Raw genomic sequence first — 7,436 nt, forward strand, 5'->3', positions numbered from 1 at the left:
AGGGTGGAGGTGCCGCGACGTCCCGCTGGTCTGGAGGGAAACGTCTTCTCCACTTCTGTTCAGAGAGGAGAGTCATCTTTGGGAGTTGGACACCAGGACTGTTCCTCCGTTCTCCTTCTCCACTGTCCCTCCTGCCAAACATGAACCCTCTCGTCTTCGTCCTCAGCGTGTCCTCAGCACGACACACTTGCCTAGCTACTTGTGCGGAGCTGGGCCTGGAAAACAACAGGTTGGTGAATGGAATGGAGCTACTTCCCTGTCCCTGAGCTGTGGTCCCATCCGCTGCCCGAGAAGCATGAGAAGGCTGGGTTGCTGCTGACTTGCTAATGCACGTGCCCTTAAGGAGAGCAAAGATGGCGGATGCTTTTCGTTGATGATAGGGCTGTCCTCAAAGGTACTGCGCACCCACCTCCCAAAAGCTGGCATTGCTTTCCTTCACGTATGTGTCCACCTTCCCTTCCACCTTTTTAATACAATGATTTGCTCTGCTTCTGACAAAAATCCACGCCAAACCTCACTACATGTGTCAGTTTGTATTGTATTACAGTCACTCGCCAGTATAGTACTCTACTTCTCTTGCTTTTAAGGGACAGACCATATTTCAGCTTGCAATTTCAATGGAGCTTTCCAGGTACAAAGGAGACAGAAATCCCAAACAGGCCTAAAGAGGGCAAAAGAGTAATTGCCAACATAGACGCTCCTGTGCAGTTTTAAGACAGACGTTCTCATTTCTGGTGTCAGTGCAGCAGCAGAAGAGTCAGTGTTTCAGCCTCTCGGGTCCAGACCAAGGAAGCAGTGACGGCAGCGCTGGAGGTCAGAGTGGTTAGCGGGAAGGGAAAGTACACTAATGAATTCTGGAGGGCTTGTAATGCCATAAAAGATTCAGTTAATCTGCAGCATAGATGTTGATCAGCGAAACTGAACCTAACTCTCTGGACCTTGTCAGATGTATTCTGTGCATGTCGGTGTTCCACACCAATTACAGATTTTAGAAGATGCTCTCATGCAAAACTGTGTGCCCTAATATATAAGCCAGCTCAGATGTAACTAAAATTAAAATCTGACTGTGGCAAATCTCTGTGATCCTGATATATGAAAATCCAAATAAATGATTTGTTCCCAGAAATGAAAAATAACTTCAGCAGGAAATTTCAGAATTACTTATGCAGGATTAATCCAGTTCAATGAATGCATCTTGTGTTGATTAATAAAGCATTCCTGAATTGCAAAGTGAAACGAGAGGAGACTTGTGGTGCTGATATATTTGTGTGTTTCTGAAGCTAGAGAGAAGGGCACGCTTGCAAGAGATGTGGTCAACCGGTGTAAACAGAGATTGAATACAAATAGTGATTTTCTAATTGTCTGTTTTCTCCCTGCAGCAGAAAACTACCTTTGTGTCATTGATCCTTTCTTGAAGAACACAGGTACTGTGTTACCTGCCACAATATTGAATGAGAACAGGGCATCTAACATGATTGTACAATGACTCCAATTAGCATCCTGATGACATCTGCAGTCTTATCTAGCAAAGAAAAGCAAAACTGGAGCTACTTTCTGCTTATTTTCTTGCCACACAGAGTAGAAATTTTGGTCAGGTAGCGTTAGCTTTTGTGATCTGCTGCCCTTGAATTTAATTTGCCTTAGAGGTGAACAGATACAGGGAACCTATTTAGAAAGTGAAGGAGATTTAAACAAATGCAGCATTTTCCCAATTTTTTCTGTTCCTTCAGCATCTGCACACACACAAAAAAACCAGTTTAATTTCTTTAAAGTGGTCTCTTAATCTAAAACCCATTTCTTCAGTTTGGAGAACTACCTTTAATCACTGCATTGTTTTCAGAAGGTATATTTCTAATGGTTGCATTAAGTTTCACTTTGCAAAATACCTTTAAAATCCTTATGGTTTTCTCTTCAACAAATGGTTCCTCATATTACCCTTAAACATCTTCCAGAAAACCACACTGGAAGGATCGTATTTGTAAAGCTTGCTTTGTATCTCGGTATCTTGTATGGTATTCAGTTCTTGATTCTTTGCAAACTTATTTCCATTTTTGTTTGCGCTTGTGCAAAACAATTTGGTTTTCAAAAAACTTTGGCTGATCAAGAATATATTGCATGACTGGAATAAGTGAACTTCAATTTTGTATGACTGAAGCAAGTGAACTTCGCTGTGAATAGTAAACACCCAAACTGATGAGCCATTGCATAAACAGTAACAAAAAATTGCTGCTTTCTGTGTATTTAGGGATTTTGAGAAAGGTGTATAAATATACACGTACACGTTTGCACCCAAAAAATGTCAAGTTCATAGGCCGTAGTAAGGGCTGCTGTGCCGTTGTTTTTGCTAAAGCTGTAAACTTGGTAACAGCACTGCAACTTGGTTCTTTTTCTTTAAAAACCACCTCTTTAACTGCAAAGATGCCATTAGTCACAGCAGGGAGCATAACCAGAAGGAGGATGTCTGTAGCTATAGCAAGAGAGCACATTAAACTGTAGGTCAAAATCATGACTGACTGATTACCTTCAGGGTGAAAGTAAATCTTCAGACTTGCCAGAGTGATAGAAAACAGGACTGACTGGGGCTTGCCGAGGTCATCCCCTGCCTCCCCCACGCCACGGCGGGGTCAGCGATGCCCAGCGCACTCCCGGCAGACGTTTGCTGACTCGCCTAACCTTCGTAGTGATGTGTGACGGGATGTAGTCATAGTCGTCATTAGAAAATGCTTCCTAATGTCTAGCTTAAATGTCTCATTAGTTTAAAGAGATGATTCCAGGAAGAACCTAAAAGAGAAAACAAATATTTTCAAAAAATTTAAGTCCACAATTAAATAATCTAAAACTTTTACAAATGACAGAACCTTCAAAGCTGCTTTTCCTTCTCCTGCTCTCAGTGATGAGAACTGTTTATTCCCACTCTTTTAATCACAGACTTATAGAATAGTTGGGGTTGGAAGGGACCTTTAAAGGTCATCTAGCCCAAACCCCATGCAATGAGCAGGGACATCTTCAGCTAGACCAGGTTGCTCAGAGCCCCGTCCAACCTGACCTTGAATGTTGCCAGGGATGGGGCATCTACCACCTCTCTGGGCAACCTGTTCCAGTGCCTCACCACCTTCATTGTGAAAAATTTCTTCCTTCTACCTAGTCTAAATCTGCCCTCTTTTAGTTTGAAACCATTACCCCTTCTTCTATCACTACAGACCCTGCTAAAGAGTGTGTCCCCATCTTTCTTATAAGCCCCCTTTAAGTACTGGAAGGCTGCAATAAGGTCTCCCCGGAGCCTTCTCTTCTCCAGGACGAACAACCCCAACTGTCTCAACCTTTCTTCACAGGAGAAGTGTTCCATCCCTCTGATCATTTTGGTGGCCCTCCTCTGGACCCTCTCCAGCAGGTCTTACACCTGGGGATGAAGAGCTCTTGCACTCTATGGAAAGTGTCCTTAAAGATCTGCCAGCTCTGTTCTGCTCCCTTGTCCCTGAGGGCAGTTTCCCCGGGGCTCTGATTGACTAAATCCCTGAAGAGCTGGGATTTTGCTTTCCTAAAATTCAGGGTCCTGACTTTGCTCTTTGCCTGCCCCATATTCCTCAGGACTGTGAAATCCACCAGTGCATGATCACCGCAGCCCAGGCTGCCTCCAATCTTGACATCACCAGTTAGCTCACTGGTGTTAGTGACCAGCAGGACCAGTATGGCATCCCCTCTGGTAGGGCTGTCTTCTAGGCATAGGAAGTTATCCTCCATGCACTCCAGGAGTCTCCTGGATTGCCTACGGCTCACCATGCTACTTTTCCAGCAGATGTCAGTTGATATTCCCAGCAGGATGAGAGCCTGCAAGCGTGATGCCTCCTGTAGCTCAAGTAAGAAGGCTTTGCCAGTAGGCTCCCCTTGATCAAGTGGCCTGTAGTAGACACCAACTTCTGTTGCCTCGGTCTCTGATCCTTATCAATAAGATTTCAATCTGCTCGTGGCTGTTTTTCAGAGACAGCTCTTCACACTCTATCCATGTCTTGATGTAGAGGGCAATGCCTCTGCCCTTCCTTCCTCGCCTGCCCCTTCTGAACAGCCTGTAGCCATCGATAGCTGCACTCCAGTCGTGGGACTCATCCCAGCAAGTTTCAGTAATAGCAACTAGGTCATAGTTTTCTAGCAGTATGATGGCTCCCAACTCCTCCTGTTTGTTGCCCATGCTGCATGCATTGGTGTAGAGGTGCTTCAGCGGGGCTGTCGGCCATGTAACCTTCTTTAAGGAACACCCCGTAATTTCTTTGAGGTATTTCACTGATATTTCCCTGTCAGCTCCTGTTACCTCAGGAGCCCCTGGCTGATCCCCATAAGACTTCAAGGGTTCTCCAGTGTACCCAGCAGGTCTCAGAGCAGCAGGCTGAGGGCCCTCTCTAGCACGCCTTCCCTCTAACCCTGGCATGTCATCCCACAGCTTGTCATGGGCAAGCCTGATATTATCCCACTGCCCCTTCAAATCTAGTTTAATTCTGAGTGCATTTACTGTTTCTGAACCCATCCCTGGCCCTGTAGTTCAGAGTTTAATCACTTCATGGTTTAACCCCAGCCACCAACTAAGCCCCACACAGCTGCTTGCTCACTTCCCCGCCATGGGGTGGGGGACTGTGGTGGTGCATTTCCCCCCCTTGCTCCTGGACTGCTCTATGACCTTAGGAATTCAGTTGCCTGGCAAGCCTTGGCCTTTGTACAATGATTTTGGCAGTTAAGAGTCGCTTGACCGTACCAAGCACTCTTGCGTAGCTAAGGTGGGGAATGGCACTGACCCCACCAGGAATTTAGTTGCCTGGCCAAGGTGGGGAACAAGGGCGGGCATAAAAAATCATTCTTTGACAGCTCTGGAATGATCAGTACCAGCATTACAGGAAATTTGAGAATTCCAGTAATTAACAACCCAAATTGTGTCCAGGATGGAAATTTACTGATGCCCAAAGTCAATCTTGCAGCCCTGTAAACAGCACTCCTAAGTGAAGCCCTGAGAGCTCTCCTGGACTGCAGTGGGCTGCAAACAGCATCTCCCTCTGAGTGGGATGCCTCTCAGAGCTTGCAAACGCTCAAGTTTGTAAAGTTCAGAGGACCATCACCAAAGACTGACAAGGGTACCTGGGCTGAAACCCCCACTCCTTGAGGCTCAACCCTCACCTGTTGAGAAATGCAAAGGCATTCAACGTGAATATTTCACTGAACTCAAGGGGAATTTTTAACAGGTATACCTTTATATATTTCTATGTCTATATCTCTGTGTGTGTATGCAATTTGATTTAAAAAAACCCAACTTTGTTAAGTCTTTAACTAAGTTGTTGTGTTAATCATAACAAATTGTTGATTATCAATGAATTAATTTCTGCTAGAGAATTATATAATCTAATCTTGTGGTTTATCTGAATAGTGTTAATGAATTTTAAGTTGCTGCTATTCCACATTAAATTGCTGCTATTCTGAAGTTATACAAAACACAAAATCTTATGTTAAATCATCACACTGAGATCCCTGCACCTAATCCCTTTAGACATAAACCATTGATTAAGTCCAGGACTAAGACTGGATTCAGACGCACCTAGACTCCTCTCTGAGATGGAGTTTAGAAAGCAAGGGGGTCCACTCTGAACCTCGTGACTCAACAGGAGGGTTTCTCTCATCTTCTTTCCCTATATAAATCACATTTATACAATTCTGACTCAATTTCCCTGACCCCATGTAAATAATTTCCCCTGATCCATCTGTAAATCATTCTAACTCAATTCTAATTTGATTTCTCATTGTATGCTTTTTTTTTCCGTGTTGAACAAGTGTTAGAGTGAACCTTGTCATCAAATTCTGTTGTTGCACTTTTTACAAATTCATATTAAAATAATTTTTTTTCTCTAATATTTTTGGCAGTGATTCTTTAAGCAGCCTAAACCACTCATTTGTGACAGGGAGAGAATCGGAAGAGTAAAGGTGAGAAAACTCGTGGGTTGAGATAAAGACAGTTTAATAGGGAAAAGCAAAAGCTGAGCACACAAGCAAAGCAAACAAGGAATTCATTCACCACTTTCCATGGGCAGGCAGGTGTTCAGCCATCTCCAGGGATGCAGGGCTGCATCACGCGTAACGGTTACTTGGGAAGACAAACGCCATCACCCCAAATGTCCCCCGCTTCCTTCTTCTTCCCCCAGCTTTATATGCTGAGCATGATGTCATATGGTATGGAATATCCCTTTGGTCAGTTGGGGTCAGCTGTCCTGGCTGTGTCCCCTCCCAGCTTCCCCTGCACCCCCAGCTTACTCGCTGGTGGGGTGGTGTGAGAAGCAGAAAAGGCATTGACTGAGTGTAAGCACTGCTCAGCAATAACAAAAACACCCCTGTATTGTCAACACTGTTTTCAGCACAAATCCAGAACATATCCCATACCAGCTACTATGAAGAAAATTAACTCTATCCCAGACAAAACCAGCATAAATCAGAAAACCTTTTGTTGCAGTCCGTAGCAATTCTGGATGTGGTTACTGAGTCTTTGCATTCAGGGTTGCAATGACACTGGCCATTCCTCTTACAGTGGGGAAAAAAAATAAAGGGTCATAGCCTCGGCCTGCGAAGTGGATTGCATATTAGACTCCACATCTAGTCCAGCCTGAAATGTCAGTGCGTGAAGCCTCAGACTAGCCTACACGCCGGTCACTATAAACCTCGCATTTCTACGTGAGCCCATGGGGCAGGCCACGGGCTGTGTGGCTTCACTCCCTCCTCTCTCCTCCATTTTCTGGAAACGTGCGACAACTCATCCAAACGCCCTCGGGTGCCACCCCCAGCAGAAGATATTCCCTGGGCTGTGCCCAGCCCTGGCCTTCCTGAGGGTCCGTCACGGGGCCGGGCAGTGGCACTGGCATCGGCCATGTGGCAAGGACTGTCACTGTGCCCTGACCCTGGCCCTGTTTCAGATGAAGCCATGAAACTGCTCTGTTTTAGGGAATTAACTGTGCAAACATTTCAGGACCCAGCTGCAGAACAGAATCAGCACCCTTAACTTCACCAGAGGACCCTTATTGATAGCTATGGAGGGGACTCGCAAAATCATTTTTTAGACCTGGAACAACACTTAACAGATGAGAAAAGAGTCTTCATTCAGTACTCATTGGTTCCAATTAGAGGATGAACCATCCTCTATTTTCCAAAGCGTATTTAATTTTGAATGGGTTTCTCATGGACGGTGGGCTACCATGGGCAAACCGCGTTTTGACAAGTACTAATTATGGACAACGCAGTGGCAGGCTGTAATCTCTGTCATGAGAGCTATCAACAGGGATGCAGCAAAGGCTTTAACAGTGGGTGGCAGTACTCTGGGTCAAATTAATCACCACCATAATGACAATGAAATCAGTAGAGCTTTGGGATGTTAAGTTTGATAAAAGAAGCCATTCTGTTCTCTGTCTGGCTAT

The sequence above is a fragment of the Phaethon aethereus genome, assembly GCF_964289735.1.
Source record: "Phaethon aethereus genome assembly, chromosome: 2".
Taxonomy (NCBI): domain Eukaryota; kingdom Metazoa; phylum Chordata; class Aves; order Phaethontiformes; family Phaethontidae; genus Phaethon; species Phaethon aethereus.